Genomic DNA, 12,767 nt, shown 5'->3' on the forward strand with positions numbered 1-12,767 from the left:
GTGATGACACAGTAAACCACCTCTCACACTCAGTCTCTGCAGAAAATAAGCACCCAGGCTCTCGTCAGTGGTGGGTAGCCAGCAGAGCAGGTGGAACAGGGAATCTGACCTCTCGTAACACCATATAATTTTTTTTCAACCAATCTCTCCTTTTATTCACCCCTGCCCTTGGTAATAGTTTGTTGGATGAATACAGAGTGAAAAAGTAGTTACTATTTTTTAGGCCTTAGTGTGGATCCAGCACGTTAGCCAACATAACCTCCATTTCTACCATTTGAGGCTACCACCAACCAAATGTTCCCCACAAATACTGCTTTTGGAATGATGATAAGGATGCCTCAAGGGGCACCTGGGTGGCTCAGTCAGTTAGGCGTCTGCCTTCGGCTCAGGTCATGATCCCAGAATCCTGGGATGGAGCCCCGCATTCCACTCCCTGCTCAGCAGGGAGCCTGCTTCTCCCACTCCCTTTGCCCTTCCCCCAACTTCCCTCTCTTTCTCAAATAAATAAATATATATTTTTTAATTACTCAAAATGTCTTACCTTATATGATGTGACAAGGAAGAGACAGCAATTGCCAATAGTCTGTCAAAGCTGCTATAAAGAATTCTAGAACAGGTATGGGGTGGAGATGCAGTAATAAATGGAATTGAGAAACCCCTAAGTGGCCAGCGATGGAATGCTGGCTGCGAAATAATACTGGTGCCAGACTAGATGTGGAAGGTAGAGTAGGGCAGCAGGATGATGCGCGGGAAGGAGAGAGGCTGCCATGCTCAGGACTCCAGCAGTTAAAATGGAGATTTGAGTTTGAGTCCCAGCTCAGATGTCTTCCCATCAATTCTGGCTCCATTTCTGTCTCACATGGCTGCCCTGAATCTTTCCCTTGCTTGTGACTTTCTGGAGAATGTCATGTCACATTAGATACAACCCCAGTGCCTTTCCACCACAAAGTGCCTCAGACCAAAGACCTATGAGCTCCTCTCCAGGTGGTTTAGAAAAGAGTGAGGAGGCTAGGGTAGGGAAGTGGGTTCTCACAGCTACTTCAGAGATTGGACCCGGGCCATCACAGTTTTGGGAGGAGGAGGTTGTTTGTTTGTTTGTTTGTTTTAAACCCTCTGTCACTGCCCATGGTCTTTAGTTTGTCTGCAAGTAATTCGCTGGCTAGATTTCTCTCCTCCAGGGCCCTCTCTGCCTCTTTCCATGGTTGCTCCTGAAAGCTCTCAGATTCATCCTGTGTCATAAGTAGAATTTAGTTCTCTTTGATCCAGTTTCCTACCTATGGAAGACCACCATTTTATTTATAAATGGTCAATTCATGTGTTCTGGGGCACATGGGTGGCTCAGTCAGTTGAGTGGCTAATTCTTTTTTTTTTTTTTTTAAGATTTTATTTATTTATTTGACAGACAGAGATCACAAGTATGCAGAGAGGCAGGCAGAGAGAGAGAGGAGGAAGCAGGCTCTCCACAGAGCAGAGAGCCTGATGCAGGGCTCCATCCCAGGACCATGGGATCATGACCTGAGCCGAAGGCAGAGGCTTTAACCTACTGAGCCACCCAGGCGCCCCGAGTGGCTGATTCTTGATTTCAGCTCAGGTCATGATCTCAAGGTCGTGTGATCAAGCCCCTCACTCTGGGATTCTCCCTCCTCTCACTCTGCCCCTCCTTACCTTCTTGCTCTAAAAAAAAAAAAAAAAAAAAAAAAAGTTAACCAATCTATAAAGAAATGTTACCACCTCTTAAAGAGACATGTTTGATTAGTAAAAAAAAAAAAAAAAAAAAAAAAGTTTTATTTTTCTCATACCTTTATAGAGTCATATAGTGTGGTTTATGGAGATGTGTGTGTGCATACATATAAACACATTTCGCATGTATATGCATGTGTATGTTATAAATACATACATGACATACACTAACTATACGCACATGCATAGAGAGAGTCAGGGAAGTTTGGAATGGTATCTATCCAAACTCCTAATGTAGGAGAGTAGACATTCTCTCTGAAAAGTGTCATTAAAGAAGGGCTTTGGTTTTCCACATTTCTATAGGGATGTATTCCTCAAATAATGAGAAAATAAAAGCAAAAATATCTCCATTTAGGGGGAAAAAAAGTAAAATGAGTATGTGTCAGATGAGTAATAAACATAAAAAGTCTAAGTGGGGCCACAGAGAATTTTTTAAAAAGAACAAAAAAGACATGTATAATAGAAAGTCATAGTTTTAAAAACTTACTACAGAGAGGCTAACACATCTAATGTAAAATTCCAATACTAACAAAACAGGGTTCTTAAGTACATTTTATGCAGCATGAAAAAAATACAGCTGAAGGTTAACAAAAAGCCAGGCTGAAGGAAGTCAGTTGTAAGACCTGCAGAATCGATACAATCTGGAATTGCATTCATCTTAAGGAAGTGGGTGGTTCGTACTTCCCCTCCTCATTTACTACTTCATGATATCTTGTTTCTCCACTAGACTACTCCAGCTCAGATCAGTTTCTTTATGGAAACATGTTAAATAAGTTAAATAAATTAGCAATTTGGTCGATTTTATGGAGACACGGTGATTACGTATGAAGTCCCACATCTGGCATAGACAAAAGTCCAAATTTCACCGCAGTAGTTGCCATATGCTCCCCTCATTTCCCCTTAGCACTCCCAGGTTGAGTGCTAACTCCCGTTAGAAAAAAATGCAAACCCCAAGAAGTTAGAAATAATCTTAAATTTTTTAAAAAAGAAAGAAAAATTACAAGGCATAAGTCAAAAAAGAGAAACTCCTGAATGTCTTTGTTTTTTAATTTCTGATTATAAAAGAAAAAAGTAAAGATGATGGTTTCAAATGGTGATGAGGTCACAGTGGCAGCCCCAAGTTATCTGGACGAGTTCTCCCACTGAAAACAGCTAAAATGGCAGCATTAAACATTTTAAATTATTTTAACAGCATCCAGGAACTAACAATAGAAAAGAAACACCAAATAAGCGCTAGTAAGAAAAGTAAACGGAAGAGTTCAGAGCTGTATTTGCTCTAAAGGCACTTGCCAGTCTGTGTTTCTGATGGCCTTGTGGGATAAGGGAAACAAGAGATAAAATAGGGGGCCCATTCCAAGTTGTGTGTCTGGTGAACCGTCTTGAATGCACATTAAGCTGAGGGCTTCATTAAGCTCAAAGGGCCAGGCTTCAGGGAAGGTTAACCCAGCAGTCTATCCCCCCACTGCCTCCCACCCCAGCAGTTTCCAGGGAGAGGTGTGTTGGCATTGAGCAGAGCAGGAGAAAAGAAAAGAAGGAGAAAACAGAAATAACTGTCCGTGAGAGCATGTAAATCATGTCTAGGCATTCTCACGGATTTATAGCTACAATTTTGTAGCATCTAGTATCCAACAATATATAAACGATGATTTTAACTTAAAATGGCTTTTCAGGGACCCTTGATTTTGGCTCAGGTTATGATTTCCAGGTTGTGAGATCCAGCTCTGGGTCAGGCTCCACGCTCAGTGCGGGGTCTGTTTGAAATTCTCTCACCTTCCTCCTCTGACCCTCCCGCTGCTCACACTCCCTCTCTAAAATAAATGAATAAATAAATAAATAAATAAAATCTTTAAAAAAATAGTTTTTCAGTCATCAAGACACCCTCCATGTGTGTGCATGCACGCACGCACACACACACAAACACACACACACACAGAATTGTTTAAGGATACACAAGGTGATGATAAGCACATAAAATATAAGACACTATGAGTGAAAATCAACAGAAATAACAAGGACCTACATCTTTCAGCAATTATCAGGCACAAATTATAAAAACTGTTCTTTGTCTAGTGAAATAAGAGATAAATCTGAAAATAAATGAAGAGCACAGGAAAATATAAAAAGTGTTATCATAGATTGGAAAAAGGGCCAAATTGAACGTGCATAAGTAAAAAATACAATAACCAACATTTAAAACTTAACATACAGAGTGGGCAGTGGATCACATAAAAAGAGAGTATCGGGACGCCTGGGTGGCTCAGTTGGTTAAGCAGCTGCCTTCGGCTCAGGTCATGATCCCAGCGTCCTGGGATCGAGTCCCATATCAGGCTCCTTGCTCCGCAGGGAGCCTGCTTCTCCCTCTGACTCTGCCTTCCACTCTGTCTGCCTGTGCTCGCTCTCACTCTCTCTCTCTCACAAATAAATAAATAAAATCTTTAAAAAAAAAAAAAAAAGAGAGAGTATGAACTGGAAGACAGAGTAGGAGACATTCATCCAGAAAGCAGCACACAGAACAAATAATGGACAAGAAAGAGAGGCTTAGTGGGGAAGCCAATTTTGGAATAGGTGTTCAACAAATATTTGTTGGATATCTTTAAAACTGAAGGCACACCGATTTTACTTGTATGAGTATTTTCTGGCTTCAGCTTGTGAGCTGGCTCTTCTAGGTTGGGACTTGAAGAGGATCCTGTAAAAAGAGTATCAATTTCTATAGCTGCAAGTGGAACATTTGATACCCTCAACCAACGCTGACAGAGAGCTAACTGCAAAACACTGTGAGCACCGATTTAAAAATGCGAATGTGATCACACAGAAATCACGTGGTCTTTTTTTTTCTTGCCTTTTTTTTTAATATAAAGATTTATTTATTTATTTTGGAGAGAGAGAGAAAATGAGTGAGAGTGTGGGGGGGGGTGATGGGAGAGGTGGGGAGAAGGGTAGCAGCAGAGAGAGAGAAAATCTCCAGCAAACTCCCCACTGAGTGAGGAGCTAGACATGGGGCTTGATTTATCGATTTGCGAGAGAGTGTGTGCATATGGTATGAGGAGGGATGGAGGCAGAGGGAGAAAGAAAATCCTCAATCAGACTCCCTGCTGAGTGCAGAGCCTAATGCAGGGCTCCATCCCAGGACCCCAAGATATTGACCAGAGCCAAAATCAAGAGTCAGATGCTTAACCGACTGAGCCACCCAGGTGCACCCTACACGTACTTTCTTACCTTATAAGAACAAGTTTCCTAAGGGTTTTGTTGGGGCAAGAGGGACCTGAGCTCTAATCTGATTCTTCTGCAGCACACTGTGCCATTTTAAACACCTTATGCATAGTATCTCTGAGGCCCATTTTCTCTATTTGCAAAATGGAGACAACACAGTCAAAAAAAAAGGTAACATGCAGAAAGCAGTGATGGTGTGCCAGACATAGACTAGAAACTCAGTAATCTGACTATGCTTGCCTCATTCACTGAAATCATTTTAGATCCACTGGCTTTGGAGAAACTTATATCAAATATTTAACAATATTGATTGTGAATCCACATAATCTCCAAAGCCAGTGAAGTATGGACATCTACCTTTGGTTTTGACATGGTTACCTAATAATTTGTAGATAATACAGCTAGTGTCCTGCTCAATATCCATCCCCTCTTCTTCATCACAGAACCCAAAATTTATTTGTGGCGGTGATATGCTAAGATAATGTTATATCTCCAGGAATCTCAGAAGCCACTGGCATAAATCTGGCCAGTGAGGTATTAGCTGTGCTGTCACATGAAGTTCCCCACAAGCCCCTTCGGCCTTTTGCCTCTCCCTCTCCCTCCTGCCTGGAATGCAGATCAACTCCTGGACACACAACAGCCCCCTTCTGAGCATGAAAACAAAGCCACACAAAAAGGCAGAGAAGGAGCATAGAGGGAGCCTGTGTCTTGGTTCAATGGGCTGCTATGTTAACCTAGTACTACCTACTCTTTGAACAGTTCCCCTGTGAGATAGACCTCTCGCTAATTTAAGTTCTATAGTTTTTTTTTTTTTTTTTTTTTTTTTATTACAAGCTATATTAGTCAGGGTTCTCCAGAGAAAAAGAACCAAGAGGATATACAAAGAGAGACATGGAGAAATGTATTCTAATGAATTGGCTTGCGTGATTATGGAGGCTGAGAAGGTGCAAGACCAGCAGGTGGCCAGCTGGAAACTGAGAGGGAACGTCTAGTCCAACTCCAAATGCATGAGAGCCAGCAGAGCTGATGGTCTACACCCCCGTGCAAAAGCCGGCAGTCTTGAGACCCAAGAAGAGCCAATATTTTAATTCAAACTTTGAAGCAGGAAGAGACCTGTTCCAGCTTAACCAGACAGGCAGGAGGAGCCCCCACCTTAATCATGGGAAGGTCAACCCTTTTTGTTCTTTTCAGATCTTCAGTTGATTAGTTGAGGGTCACCCACATCAGGAAAGGCCATCTGTTTTACTTATTTTACTGATTCAGATAATCATTCTTCCCAAAACACACTCAAAGACACACCCACAATAATGTTTGACCAAGTATCTGGGCACCCTGTAGCCCAGTGCAGTTGACTCATAAAATTAACCATTACATTAAGCCATCAGAGACAATCCTAATACCCTGGTCAGTGCCACCTCATGGGCACCCATAAATAACATCCAAGGTTTCACTTAAGATTAAGCTTTTTTGTGGGGTGTCCCTACAACTTAGCATTTTACATTGCAAAAAGTGAATAGTGAGGAAAATTGGCTACTGTGGCTTAAAATGTTGGCCAACCCTCAAAGAATAGCTATAGTAAAGCTCTTGGAATAGGTAGAGAAAACACTGCCAGTCCATTCCCAAAGAATTTCACATAATTGTTCCCCAAAGAACTTTGAAATCTCTGGTGTTTGACCCGGAAAATGAGACGTGAGCCACAGAGCCCAACACTGGCCCCAAAAGAGGGAGCCAAAACGTGTCCCTTATCGGCACTACAAAGCTTTTATGATGTGAAATTAAGTTCTTTTTGATCATTTTCTCTGATAACTTTTGATTTTGTGTATAATGAGCATGTAAAACACAAGCTTATTTGTATATTAAAAATGGTTTCATGTGCCCAAAAGAAAGGTCCTAATTTACATATGGTACTTGCTCACTCATTTATTTTCTTGTTGGATAAATTGAGTGCCTTCTAAGCATTAGGCTTTGGGGACAGAGAATCAGACACTTTGTGAAGATGTTTAAAGAGCGAGGTCTGTCCTCTAAGAGTTAATAGTCCCATATGAATGAGGATATACATGCGAATACCTCATGGCATAGGATAAAAGAATTAATCCAGGACATTCTCTGACAGTATTTATGTCACAGACAAATTAGCCTAGCATTGAAGTTAACACTTGCAAATAAGAGTAATTGGAAATGTAATGAAATGAATTTCTACATAAACTTCCAAGCCTGCTATAGCTAAGTGACCCTGGGCAAGTTGCAGAGCCTCTGTGAACCTTTGTCCTGAAGAAAAACAAAGACAATATCTAACACGGAAAATTCTTTAATGATTAAATAAAGCTCTTAAAATCTATAGCACAGTGCCCAGCCTGGAGTCAGTGGAAAACGCTGTTTGCAGCTGCTTCTACAATTATGACAATTGCCTGAACAATATAAATCTCAATAGAAAATTCAAGAGTATGCATTCTGCATGTGTATTTGAATTTCAGAGACTTGTCTTTTTCCTAACAGAGTCAGGGTCCCTAAATTGTCCCTAATGACTCAGTTCTCATCAAGGCAAAATGTTTTATTTAAAAATGCAAATAGGGGACGCCTGGGTGGCTCAGTTGGTTAAGCAGCTGCCTTCGGCTCAGGTCATGATCCCGGCGTCCTGGGATCGAGTCCCACATCGGGCTCCTTGCTCGGCAGGGAGCCTGCCTCTCCCTCTGTCTCTGCCTGCCATTCTGTCTGCCTGTGCTTGCTCTCTCTCCCTCTCTCTCTGACAAATAAATAAATAAAATCTTTAAAAAATAAAAAAAAAAAAAATAAAAATGCAAATAGTATGGGGACTGAAAGTATTTAAAAAAAATTAAGCAATTTTTCAAATGCTTTTGCCAGTCACTAAATAAGTTATATCTGTTTTCTATTTTGAACTGCTGGTCTTGTAAAATACCTTATTCCCTTCACCTTCTCTTTAAAATAAACAATTCTAGAGAAAAAGTTACTAAGAAAACCAGAAGGAGGAGAAAATACATTTATAGTACCATATGATATTTATAAAAAAAAAAAACACATAAATGGATCTACAGTTCACACCCTTATTCAAGAGTCCGTGGTATCTGCATGTACATCCTCAAATATGAATACATACAACACCCCCCTCCCTAACTTTTCCGTACCAAAAGCTGACAGTGATCTTTTGAAATAGGATTGTCACTCCTCTATTTAGAGTCCTTCAAAAAAATGATAAAATTCTTTTTTTTTAAAGATTTTATTTATTTATTTATTTGAGAGAGAGAGAGCAAGCATGAGAGGAGAGAGATTAGCGGGAGAAGCAGACTCCCTGCTAAGCAGGGAGTCCAATGTGGGACTTGATCCCAGGACTCCAGGATCATGACCTGAGCAGAAGGCAGTCGCTTAACCAACTGAGCCACCCAAATGATAAAATTCTTTAGCACAAATGAAAATTCCCTTTAAGTCTTAATGCTAAAAAGTAAATAAAATAAAATAATAAAATAAAAAACAATCCCAGTCAGTAGAGTTGATGGTATTGTAAGAGCATTGTATGGGGACAGATGGTAGCCACACTTGTGGGGAGCATAGTGTAAATATAGACTTGTCTATTCACTACATAGCATTGTGTACTAACTATACTTCAATTTTTAAAAACATAAAAAATACTTCTATAGTGCTAAGCATTATTTTCTAGGTCCTTCTTTTAAGGCATTCATATTTCTATTTAACATACAACTGTTCTTGCCCACTTGTCTACTCACTCAAAAATATACGGTTTGAGCCCCTACTAAGAGCCAGGCAGTGGTCTGAATTAAGCACATTTAATAATATCACCAACATACACATGGTTCCTAAGCCACAGGGCTTTGGTCAAGGCTGTTACTGCACCCAAGTTCCACAATGTCTTCCAGACCCTCTCATGTCATGCACTTTCCTGACCAATGCTGAAGTTTCATCTCTTAAAAACAGACCATAAGGTGAGTATCCAGTAACCCCCCATCCTTATTTGTAGGTGATAACTCATCAAGATTTTTTTGTTTTCCACTTCCATTCTTTAACCCATAGTCTCTCGAGTTAGTGGGTCCCAGGAGAGATAGAAGTACTAATGTTCAATTTTGGTGGCTGGAAAACTGTTCCTGTCAAAGTGTGACTGGGCGATAAGTCATTCCTCTGACACAAATGAGGTCCTAATGCAATGTGCTGATGACACATGAAAAGGAGGCTTCCCAGTAAATTCTTCACAATTTTCATCAACTCAGCAGGTAGGAGAGCTTATAATATCTGCTCAATGCATATGTTTATCAGGGACATATGCGCTAAGATGTGAGCTATCATTTTCCCAAGCAAGATTTTAAACTCCAAGTACTTTCATGTTACAAGACATTAAAGGCTCTGAGCATTCACTGTGTGAATTACAGCCGTCCGCCGCATGGGGAACCAGTGGGTAATTCTCTGTACATCAAAGATGTTACCACCAAGTTTTCCATCTCTTTCTTGACATTAATACCAGCCCTGGCTGATCCCCCATGAAAGACTAGTATAACGTCTTTTTAAATGACTTGTTTTTTTCCTTGCCTTCAGGAACACTCACAGACCAGGTATTCAGAAAAACCTTCGCAAATTTCTGGGAAGAGTTGAAAGCATGTTTTGTTTTAGACGTTCATCCTCTCGTTCACGGAGAGAGGAGATAAACACACTTCCAAAAACTGAGCTAAACTCATTCAGAAGCTGCACAAAACTCTCGGAATCCTGAGAAGTATTGATTTCTCGCGGGCCGGCAGCAGCGTCCCAGACAACTGTTTAACGAATAGTGGCACAAGGTCTATATTGATGTCCTCTCTGGATCGTCTAATTTATACCCAGGAAGTAACTCACCCAACGGGGACGTGCCTCTTTGTTTAATCATCCACCAGCCCCTTCACAGCCCAGGTGTGATGATAAACCTCATCGTTGGGGCCCCAGTGCTGGTCAGCAGGTAGGGGTGTCCCCTGGGTCTCCCAGACTTGGGGCTTCTCTGCTTCTCACTCTGCCTATCTCCTGCTCATCCATCCATCTCCACGACAACCTGCCTGACTCTGTCTCTGTGTCTCTGTGTCTGTCTATCTCTCACTCTTCCTTCTTCCAACTCTCTCTCTTTATCACTATGTGTCTCTATCTCTTCCTGTTTGCACATCTCTTTCTCTCTCTCTCTCTACATTTATCTTTCCGTCTCTCTGTCTTTCTCTGTCCCTCTCTCTTTCTCTGTCTGTCTCCTTCTCGCTCATCTGTGTGCATGCATACATCAACAGCCAATGGCATCATCGTCCTACCTTCATTATTAACCCCAGTAGAGTGTTACATGTCTCCCACACTATTACAATGAAAAACAAGTTTCTGTGCAGAGAACTGTCACACATTAGAAAACAAAACTCCAATATAAGCCAAGGGACAGTACTTCCTTAGCCTCTGTATCCTGGGTTTGACATGAGGACCCAAAGATGTAACAAAGCCTCCTTCTTGTCATTTAATAATCCAAAATATCCCTAGAGAGACCCTCAAATCCACAGAATGTCTATCAATGGGTATGATAACTTATATCATCTGTAAGTTATATAATTTATGACTGAATTTATTATTTTTTAAATATATGTAATACTCAAATATATGTCATGAACCTCATGAAACTGTAGGTAATTTACTGCCTATAAGCATTTTTCAGTAGACAAGTCCATTGATTTCCAAAAGAGTCCTCATCACAAGCAGAAGGGGAAAAATTTAATCACCAGTGTGTTTGTTTGTCATTTTCAAAAAAAATTATAAATTTTTTGTAAAGATTTTGCTTTGGTCAAATACACCTTATTAACTAAGAGGTGTTAATAGGCACACGCCCACCATCTTATGGAAATTCAGAAACATTTTCACAATTAAAACAGGGCAAATAGCTGTTTTAGAGGTTCATAAATTCCACCTACAAGGAACTCTCACTTAGTACTTATCTGTAATCCTCAAGAACTATTTATGACATAGTCCGAAGGAGCTCCATCTCCACAAATTTTTACCTTCCTGAATATTTCCATAAGCCTCTTTTCTTTTCTAGCATAGCTCACAGGAGCGGTTAAAGACATGATGCATTTAGCAAGTAGTACATTCTATTCTCTACAATTAGTCCCACCGAGGAGTTGTATTAGAGAAAAGGTTGAAAAGGTTATCTATTGTCTTGCTTTTCAATGCAGGATGAGTTTGTGTGCTTGGTTTCAACTCCCAATATAACGAAACCATAGAAAAATGGTCAAGGTTAATCCAATGTAGATATTTCACTTTAAATGCAATTGTCATTTCATTTCTAAACACTTCTATAAAGAAAGCCTTGCTTGGGAAATCAGTATCTGAGCAAAGAATTGAAACCAAAAATAGTATTCTTAGCAAGGATGCTGGCTTCAGAAAGCAACAGGAGACCATGGAAAGAAATAAGTTTGAGTAAGTTTTGCAGTGCCCAAAGGGCAAATCTCTCATCCTGGCCTGCAAGGCTCCCTAGAATGTGGTGCTAAACTTCAGATCCATCCTTATCTCCAACATTCTTCAACAGCCAGTTTAATCTCTTCCTCTCTCTTGAACCATGAGAGTTTTAATAACTCTCCATGTCTTTGCTACTGTGACAAAGAGACAACAAGTCCCAAGTCCCAACAAGTCCCCTCCCGATCCCAGTATGCTTGGTATTCACATCTTTGTATCATTCTATCCCTTTGAGTGTGTGCTTCCAACCAACAGAAAATGACAAAGGGATGAGATGTTACTCTCATGACTTGTTACGTAAGACTCCATATTGCTAGCAGATTCATTCAGGAATACTTCTTTCTCTGTCTCTCTCTCTCTCTCTCTCTCTCTCTGTTCATTGTTGACTAAAAAGAAGCAAGCTGCCATGAATCCTACAATGCCAAGGAAGTTAATTCTGCCAACCTCTTAATAAAACCTGGAAGCGGATTGTTCCCCAGTTGATCCTCTGATGGGAACCCTGCTCCGGTCAAACCCTGACTGCAGCCTTATGTGATCCTGAGCAGAGAACTGGCCAAGCTATGCTCAAATTCCTGACCCGCAGAAACTGTGAGATAGTAAATGTGTCTTGTTTAAAGCTCCTGAGTTTTTTACACAGCAGAGAAAACTAGTGCAGGTAGTCTGTACTCTTTTTCTGGAATGTTCTCCCTCCTTCTTTGAATCCTGTCCCTTTGTCAAGAATCAGATTTAAAATATCTCCTTCTGGGGCACCTGGGTGGCTCAGTTGGTTAAGCAACTGCCTTCGGCTCAGGTCATGATCCTGGAGTCATAGGATCCAGTCCCACATCAGGCTCCCTGCTTGGCAGGGAGTCTGCTTCTCCCGCTGACCTCTCTCCTGTCATGCTCTCTCTCTCTCAAATAAATAAATAAAATCTTTAAAAAAAAAATAGTCTATTTCTTTTAAAAAATTTTTTATTTTTTTATTTTTTTTTAAAGATTTTATTTATTTATTTGACAGAGAGAGATCACAAGTAGGCAGAGAGGCAGGCAGAGAGAGAGAGAGAGGGAAGCAGGCTCCCTGCTGAGCAGAGAGCCTGATGTGGGACTCGATCCCAGGACCCTGAGACCATGACCTGAGCTGAAGGCAGTGGCTTAACCCACTGAGCCACCCAGGCGCCCAACATAATGATTTGATATTTGAATATATCATGAAGTCATCTCAGCATTAAGTCTATACCACGTGTCACAATACAAATGCACATTTAATTGAAGTGTAATTGAAATCAATATTATTTTAGTTTCAATGTTCAAAATAATGATTTTTTTTTTAAAGATTTTATTTATTTATTTGACAGAGAGAGATCACA

The sequence above is a fragment of the Mustela nigripes genome, chromosome 2, assembly GCF_022355385.1.
Source record: "Mustela nigripes isolate SB6536 chromosome 2, MUSNIG.SB6536, whole genome shotgun sequence".
Taxonomy (NCBI): domain Eukaryota; kingdom Metazoa; phylum Chordata; class Mammalia; order Carnivora; family Mustelidae; genus Mustela; species Mustela nigripes.